At 32.1% G+C, this 8554-nt stretch overlaps 1 long non-coding RNA gene across 1 annotated transcript in view; it reads left to right on the top strand.

The window, feature by feature from the left end:
• The window catches only part of LOC108365887 (uncharacterized), a 27542-nt gene that overhangs the window by 7617 nt on the left and 11371 nt on the right, over window positions 1-8554 (top strand). The window contains exons 2-3 of the long non-coding RNA XR_001848022.1: window positions 3067-3076; window positions 3775-3780. This is a non-coding gene — a long non-coding RNA (uncharacterized LOC108365887). The remainder of the gene's footprint in view (window positions 1-3066; window positions 3077-3774; window positions 3781-8554) is intronic.

Here is an 8554-nt window from a genome sequence, read left to right as displayed (position 1 = left end):
AAATTGCAGGCAAAATTTGTGCGTGTGTAATTAATGGCTGCGTTTCTTTATACATTCCGGATAATCTCATTTCACAGCCAGAATAAACAGAATGTGTTTGAAATATACGTTAACATATCATAAGGAACGTTCTAAGGAATAAGTAAACAAAAAAGTTTATTCCAAACGTTCAGAATGAATAAAGAAATTCAGCCATTATTCAAAAGAAATATCCGACCCGAAATTCATAAAAATTTTCAATTTGACTTAATAAGATGATTCTTCTGAGAGCAACGTCAAATTCAATCACACTTTGTTACATACATTTGTNTACTTATTTGAAGAAATGTTGCCCGTTGGTATTAAAAATAAGCAAACCAAGACCCCGCTTTCCACTGGTGGTAAAATAATACATGAATAGCTCCTTAATTAACATGTGTTTGTTTTGAGCACGCACGGCCAGTTAAACAGGCATGTCTGAATCGATTTCCTTCATCATTCTTAGCAAACTTAGCAATTTGATTTTTATTGTTATGTGTTGCCCACAGACATTTTAACTAAATAGGTTCTAAAATCTCTGTACACAAGCGCACTTATTTTTAACAGTTTCCAGTTTATGTAATATTAATCAAAACAGCTTTTATTTATTTTATGTATTATGTGATTTCTGGAAGCGTCGAATACAAAAAAGGGCTGTGACTGGGTTTATGTAATTTGAAATTGTATTGATGATTACTAATAATAATAGAAAGGCGCTTACATATCGACACAACTAAAAATTTCATATATTTCAGTAGAGCCAATTAAAGATTTTTTGTTTCGTAATTTAGCAATAATATGTCTTGGAACGTAATTATTCCGGGTTATATGCAGTCATATGTATTTTTCTGAACCTGAAATTTTGAACTGTGCCGTTATTGCAGAGGACCATCGACATATGTTAGTGTTTGGCCGAGCTACTCCTCCGATTGTGGCATGCGCCTTGATGTTGTCGCACAAAGGGGAGGGACCTACAGTTTTACGCCGACTCCTGCCGGGGGCCAACCACTATTACAAAAAACATTTTCTTTTTTTTGGTGGCCGGAACTGGGCTCGGTCGCTCACCCTGCGGAATGGTAGTGCGCACTTCTAACCACTACACCACAACGATCGCTTAATTAATTTTAATAATTAATCGCGATTAACCATTTATTCGATAATTTTTAGTCATTCATAGACTAACATTTTGTCGACAATACTCGCATAAGATAGTCCCAAATTTCACAAAAGAGAAAAATGATTTTCTTCAAAACTTTTGAATGACGTCTTGACTGAACTTACTAATTTCGGAATTTCTACTATTACTTATAGAGTAGGCTATTCATAAAGTCTGGGTAATGAAATAAAAATTTTTCTATTATAAGTTCCATAAATATAAGGAGACTTTTATTGTTTAATTTATTTTTTGCACAAAAACTTGTATCTTGAACTTCTTTTTCCAAAAAGTGAGGATGTCAAAATTTCAATAGATATCGGATGTACGGTAATTTTCCAAAGGGATCTCCTAATAGATAAGTTCATGAAAATTATTCCAAACGAAAACTTAAAATTGATAAAAAAAAACAAAATAATAACTAAATTTAACTAATTTATATTAGAGGTTTGAAGTTTATCCCACTGTAAGTATGAAATCTTCAGCTATGTGTTTCCATTGTCACTTTTTCGTAGCCATATCAACAGCCTGACAATTAAGAAGATTGTGACGTTTCATGCTACCATACGCAATATCTTAAATCCTTCAAATTTTATTATTAACCTTTTGTTTGTTAAAAACATTTTCTTCTTAGATTCGAAACTTGATCAAGCAAAATTGCCTTTGTTTTTGACTAAGAGATGCTCAATAAGCTCAGAATTGTAGTTCTCATTTGCATACATAACAATAAATTATTAATTTTTGTTTCACACCAACTCCAATATTGAATAGTAAAATATATTTTAATCTTACCCAAATAAACAACGATTTAGTTCAATGGTCAATCACATATAGAGTATAGGGTGGTAATGTGTTAAAGTTTTAAAGTTTTTACACGTAAAATGACGGCTAATACCTTTTTAAGCGTTTTGTAATTTAACCAAAATTCATTAGCATCCACTCAAGCAAGGAATTATTTACTTTTGAACATGCATTAGCAGAGTGCACTTCTCTTTTGTTTAAAATTTGGTTGTCAAACACACTACATGGGATCTTTTGACACATTTACCAGAATTTACCACCAGTTAGCTTCTCACAAAGAGATGACCTTACTTTCTCTTTTATTTGTCCTCTCAGTTGCCAGAAAACCAAGTACGGGTTCACAACTAAATACTATTGGGAATACTTTTGAGGTGTTTGAAGAGGGTTGCGACCTGTTTGAAACTAAATTTATTTATAATAATCATATTTTGGCCTTGACACTTTTGCTAAGTTTTGGCCGAGCTTCTCCTCCGATTTGTAGCGTGCGCCTTTGCTGTCACACAAATGGGAGGGACCTACAAACTTACGCCGACGCCGAACGGCGATACAATTTTTATGATCAACTTATTTTTTTATTAAAGACACTAAGATTTTTAAAATATTTTCACTAAATTTTTATCAACCTTAATGTAAAGCTTATGCGAAGTAGTTATCTAATTTAATGTAAATTTTAAACATTTTCAAGATAAAACATGAATTGTATTTAAAACGTAAATGTTAATACAACTGTTTTATATATAATCCAAAACATATGATATAAAATCCCCTCTACCAAAAAACTTAAATTGGGCGACGCCGGTTTGAATTTTTACAATTGAGCAATTGTCAAAAATCTTCCTTTTTATCAAAAAGTTATTTACCAGGGTCTCTTTGAACTAATGATTGGTACTGAGTTAAAGAATGCACACACATAAAAGATTGCAGCCTTTTCAATACTCATTCAGTGTTAAACCTTTTTTCGATTGGGCATTGGTTTTTTCAATCTTGCTATGAATATGTTGATGTGTGAATTCATAACTGCTTTGAGAGAATGGAAAATTCAAAAATTTTAAACCTCTATCCTAAGTGACGAATAAGTAATGAAAACTGGATAGAAAAAAAATTGTTGATTTAAAATTGAAAATGATTTCACACTTACACAGCTCTGATACATATATACATTCACTTCAATAGTGTCATAATCCAAAAAATACAAATTTTGAGTTGAGTGTGCAGAAATTACCGCTACCTTTTCTTCTATGTTGTGTAAAAATTTCATAGCTGTATCGATTACTAGTATCTCACTAGAACAAAATATGCATTAATTTTTACTATGGGAGTATATGTATGTAAAATCAGAACTTTAAAGTCGTTTTTCTTGAGTTTTGTTTTTTTTAATTGTGACAGTATTGAAGTATTTATTTACAAATTAAAAGTCTGTTTTGTGAAATGAAGTTTGTTTTGGTATAAATATGTCCGTTTTATTATATTTCGTATATTTGGAAATGAAGTTATATAAAATCATACATGTAATACTCCTATATGCATAAAATCGCTAGTATGTGATATTTTCAATACGAGCGTCGCATAACCTGTCGCTAGCGAATTGCCTAACAATCGGTGATGCATGGAATCACCAGCACCAGTCACCAGTAAAACTCCAACAGAACTACAGGGGTACGAAAGAAAAGGAACACATCCCTGCAGTACGGGGGAGCGACTACAGGACTGCTGAATCGGTAGATACCTGATAAACACCGTCAATTACCGACCTACTACTTGCAGTGTATTTCATCGATTACTTTTACAAGGCAATGTCCTAGACGGTAGTCACCACCGGCTCTCTCTGCACTACCGGGAGTTACTAAAGTAGTCACTTGCGTTGTTTATGGGCGCCCTCTGTCGTAGTTTTTCGCTATCCCGCTTACGACTGGTTCGACTCTGCACGACCATGTGCACTACCACGGGTTAATAGAGTAGCTACTTACCTAGGGGTCGGTGCGGCAGCGGTTCAAAAGTAGCGATTGACTCCAGCAGTACTGGAGGGATACGTTTATAAATAAACATGTACACAACACATACACGAGCACCCCCTGCCCCTACCTGGCTACGCCCATGTATATACCCTCCAGTACTGCTGGAGTCAATCACTACTTTTGAACCGCTACTGCACCGACTCCTAGGTAAGTAGCTACTCTATTAACCCGTGGTAGTGCACATGGTAGTGCAGAGTCGAACCAGTCGTAAGCAGAATAGCGAAAAACTACGACAGAGGGCGCCCATAAATCACGCCAGTGACTACTTTAGTAACTCCCGGTAGTGCAGAGAGAGCCGATGGTGACTACCGCCTAGGACATTGCCTTGTAAAAGTAATCGATGAATTACACTGCAAGTAGTCGGTCGGTAATTGACGGTGTTTATCAGGTAGCTACCGATTCAGCAGTCCTGTAGTCGCTCCCCCGTACTGCAGGGTATGTATAAAATTAAGAAAATTTATTGTTTTAAGTAATTTGCGTTGCACAGCAGTAAGTATTAAGTGTAAGCGAAAATTTAATTTAATTTGATATCGATGTTTTTTGTTTTTTTTGCAGTTATTTTCGTAATTCAGTTTTTTTTTCAGTAGACCGAAAAGATCAGGTTTTTAATACAGTTTTTTTTTAACGGTTTAAAACCTGAATAAAAAACCGTGATTAATCAAAAAACCAATTTTGTTGAAGCGGTGTCCATCCCTATTTTGCGTTTATTTTGTTCACTTAATAACCCAAAATGGATAACTCAGCCGAAATATGTACGTGCTTTCGTTGAATTTTATAAATATAAGCCGAAACTATGAAATTGTAAAATTGAGATTTTCCAATGAGACCGCTCGCAAAATTGCAATGTTTGTGGGCAAAATGTCCAACTTGATTACGGATCGATCTGAACCAACGGTCGTAACGTTTAAGACTTGCATTATATTACATTTGTCAAAATGATGTGTTTGTTGTAATTCATTCTGTCATTTACTACCATTATGCGTAGGCAATTCATGAAATCATTTCATGCGTTTGAGTAGAAACTGAATGCATGAACACCATTTCACGATTTCAATTATACGCGCAATGGAGTTTATGCACTGAGTTTTTACTCAGATCCGTGATATGATTTCGTGAATTGGACTACGTATAGACGTGATAATTGTGCGTATAATTTATAATGGAACTAATGTTTTTATACTCTTGCTACCACATGAATATATGTGATAAGAATATATGAATTCGCCTTAGAAGATAGAAAGCGAGTAAGAAGAAATGCCGAACAAAGGAATCTGTCTTCTTTCAACTTAAACAAACGCATTTTGCGAACAAAAGTGCGTACATTACTTAGTACCTTGGTTATATTGCAAGGGGAGAATCGTTACAAATCGCGGCGAATTCGTAAGGATCTATTGATTGCATTATAGACATTTGCATTTATTTGTTACTCCGTTCAGTTACTTCCATTACAACCTGGTCCTAAAGATGCTAGAAGGGCGAATTCATATAAGGAAAATGAATAAACAAAATATTTATCAGAAAATCAATAAAATGAAATGAAGTTATTGTTTAATTTATAACCAAACCTATGCTTGTAACTCAATCGCTTAATGTTTTGCCGAGCCGTAAACACATGTTTACACATCAAATTTCGTGAGTAGGTACCTGGTACTCACACCTTTTTTTTAAGAAGTTTCACTTCTATCATGTGTATGTTGCTACACATGCCTTTTTTCTATAATTTTATTGTTTAATTCTCTTCTCATTTATAATTTCCTTCAAAGGTTTGATGATCGGTTTAAACGTTTTTTCTAAGAGCTCATCATTTAATGTTTCACCAAGCTGAATGCTCTTGTACTTGTTTTTAATTGAGGGATTCACAACGGTGTCGTAAGTGTCGTATTGTTGTATGTCGTAAACTTTAAAAGCTTAAATAAATGTTAAGAGAACTTGAAACGACAACCAAATATTTTTTAACACTGCAAAAATTCATAATATGACTTTGATCGTACATTGCAAACCCCCTTAATATATTTTTTATGCGTTTAAAGTTTACGACATACAACAATACGACACTTACGACACCGTTGTGAATACCCCAAATATTTCGAGTTTTTAATAAGTTTTCTATGAACTTCCATAATATTTTAATTAAAAAATACAATTAGTAATGATTAAAGTATCTAGTTTAACAGTTAGCTGATTAATAGAACAGCCTTGTTTAGCAGTTAGCTGTTTAATAGAAGAGCCTTGTTTAGCAGTTAGCAGTTTAATACAACAGCCTTGTTTAGCAGTTAGCTGTTTAATAGAACAGTAGGATTTACTATATTATAAGTGACCACTTTTAATATAAATGATATACTGTTTTTAAATTATTACTAGCAGGATATTTTATAGGGTTATAAAGACGTCAAATTCTTTTCTATATCGACCATTGTTGATAGAATCATCTTTACTTATAACAAGAAATCCATATTATTCTTTCCAACATTTATTGCATAAGATCCAAAAAGTCTTAAAGGATATATCAGCTCCAGCATGATCATTATAGATATGTTTAATATTCAGTTCATCTTGTTTGAATATAATAATTAAATTTGCATTATCTCGAATTAAGTGTTTTGGTATTTGAGTATAAAAGCTCAGTTATGCAAGACTTAGACTTGACTTGAAAATTGTATATCTGGCAAATGAGGAGTGCGTGTATGTACCCTGCAGTGAAATCCCAAACTAGTCAGGAAAAATACTAGTTCACAACTAGAATTCCCTGACTGAAACCGAACTAGTTCGAAAATTACCAGACTTGTACCAAGTACAAAACGATTTATTCAGGCCCTGTTTTATTTAACTTCGACAGTTTACTACAATAAAGTACACAAAATATTATAACTTTTATTTGGGTATATTGTAAACCATTAAATCGAACACGTATTCAGTTATACTAGTCCGGTTAAATAATGATTAATACTCATAATGATTATTAATTAAGGCATGTTTTTTTGGATAACCGTTTAATGATTAAATACCGATATTACCACCATTTTAAAGATTAAGAATTAATGACTTAAAAAAAATGTCAATTAATTCATTAGTTTTAATTACATCATTATTTTGTAATTATTGATCAGTTTCAATTATTCTTGACTTTTTAATTACACTATTAATATAATTATTTGATAAATTTCTAATATCAATCAACAAGTCAAACAATAGACAAAAATTAAGAATATTTAATAACTACTTGAATTACTTATTTATTTTATTCTTATCCAAATCTCAAATTTTAAACATTAATTATTATCATTTTTTTTTTTTAAATAATAGACTGAAATGTGCAAAGTTAATGGATTTAATTTATTTTAATGAAAACTTCTATTTTTATTTTAGTTCACTCAAAGATTATCTAAAGAATTCATTTTATTTTTAACTAAAATGTTTTCTTTTGCATATTCCATATTATTAAAAAAGATAAAAATATAGTATTTATTGTACCTGAAACCTTTTCCTTTTAATAACACTTAATGAAAAATGAATTTAAATTTATATTCGAAAGTTTGAAATATCTATGTATTTATTTTTTCTTTTAATTAATACTCAAAACATTTAACACTAATTATTGGCAAATCTAAGGCTGCTAAATAAAAATGTGTTATATATTAAAGTGTACTTAAAAATTGTTTATTGCATATTCATGAATTCATTTTATTTTCTACTCCCAAAGTAGTGGTTTTGGTCCATAATTAAACTAGTGTTTTTCTGTCTATTTTGAACTAGTATGATACTGGTATATTTCTGACCGAAATCTGACAATTGCCATCTCGTATGACATCCCCATGTTAAAAATACCAGTTGATTGCATGGAAAAAAGATAGTTGGCTGACTAGTTGGGCATGCGGTTCATACTAGTTGTAAGGTAGTTTACAACTAGTTCATTTGACTACAGGGTAGTTACCCAAAACCTACTTCACTTAGAAACTTGGAGAACAACACCAACACCCGACAACCTCTTTGTTGCCATGCCCTGCAGTGAAAAATTATCAATTGTTAAAACTAACCAACTTATAGTTAGCTTTTTGGCGAGATTTCGATTAATACCTCACTTTTAATTAGCTATGACAAAACCAACTTAAAGTGAATTGTAAAGTCGTGCAGGAGTCATGCATACGCAATCGGGAGTTGGTTTTCTTTACAAGTTTCTATTAAATATCCTCATACAAAAATTACTTTCAATACACTTTTTTTCTGAACTTCGCAGATTCTTTTTCATATTCAGGACAAATAAAAGGAAGATCGAAATTTTATACTATCATTTTGAAGTTATGTCTGACGGTGTTCGAATATGGGGTCACCCAGAGCAGAATATGTAAACAAATATGAAATGTAATAAAATAAAGTAAATAAATAAGTAAATAAAAAAGTAAAAAAACAAAAAAATATTTTGTTTTTCTTATTGATATTTTATGTCCAAAAGTAGTTAGTTACAAGTTAGTTGACATGTAATGCAGAGGTATCCAGGTCTGACTTTTTTGCGGCCATCGCCCCACAAAAGTAGTTAGCTTTTTTCGAACAAAATACACAGTTAATAGTT

Source organism: Rhagoletis zephyria, unplaced genomic scaffold (genome assembly GCF_001687245.7).
Source record: "Rhagoletis zephyria isolate East Lansing unplaced genomic scaffold, Rhagoletis_zephyria_1.1 Rzeph_scaffold_02042, whole genome shotgun sequence".
Classification (NCBI taxonomy): Eukaryota; Metazoa; Arthropoda; class Insecta; order Diptera; family Tephritidae; genus Rhagoletis; species Rhagoletis zephyria.
The sequence above is the reverse complement of the archived record's forward strand: the minus strand, read 5'-3'. Positions and strand labels throughout refer to the sequence as shown.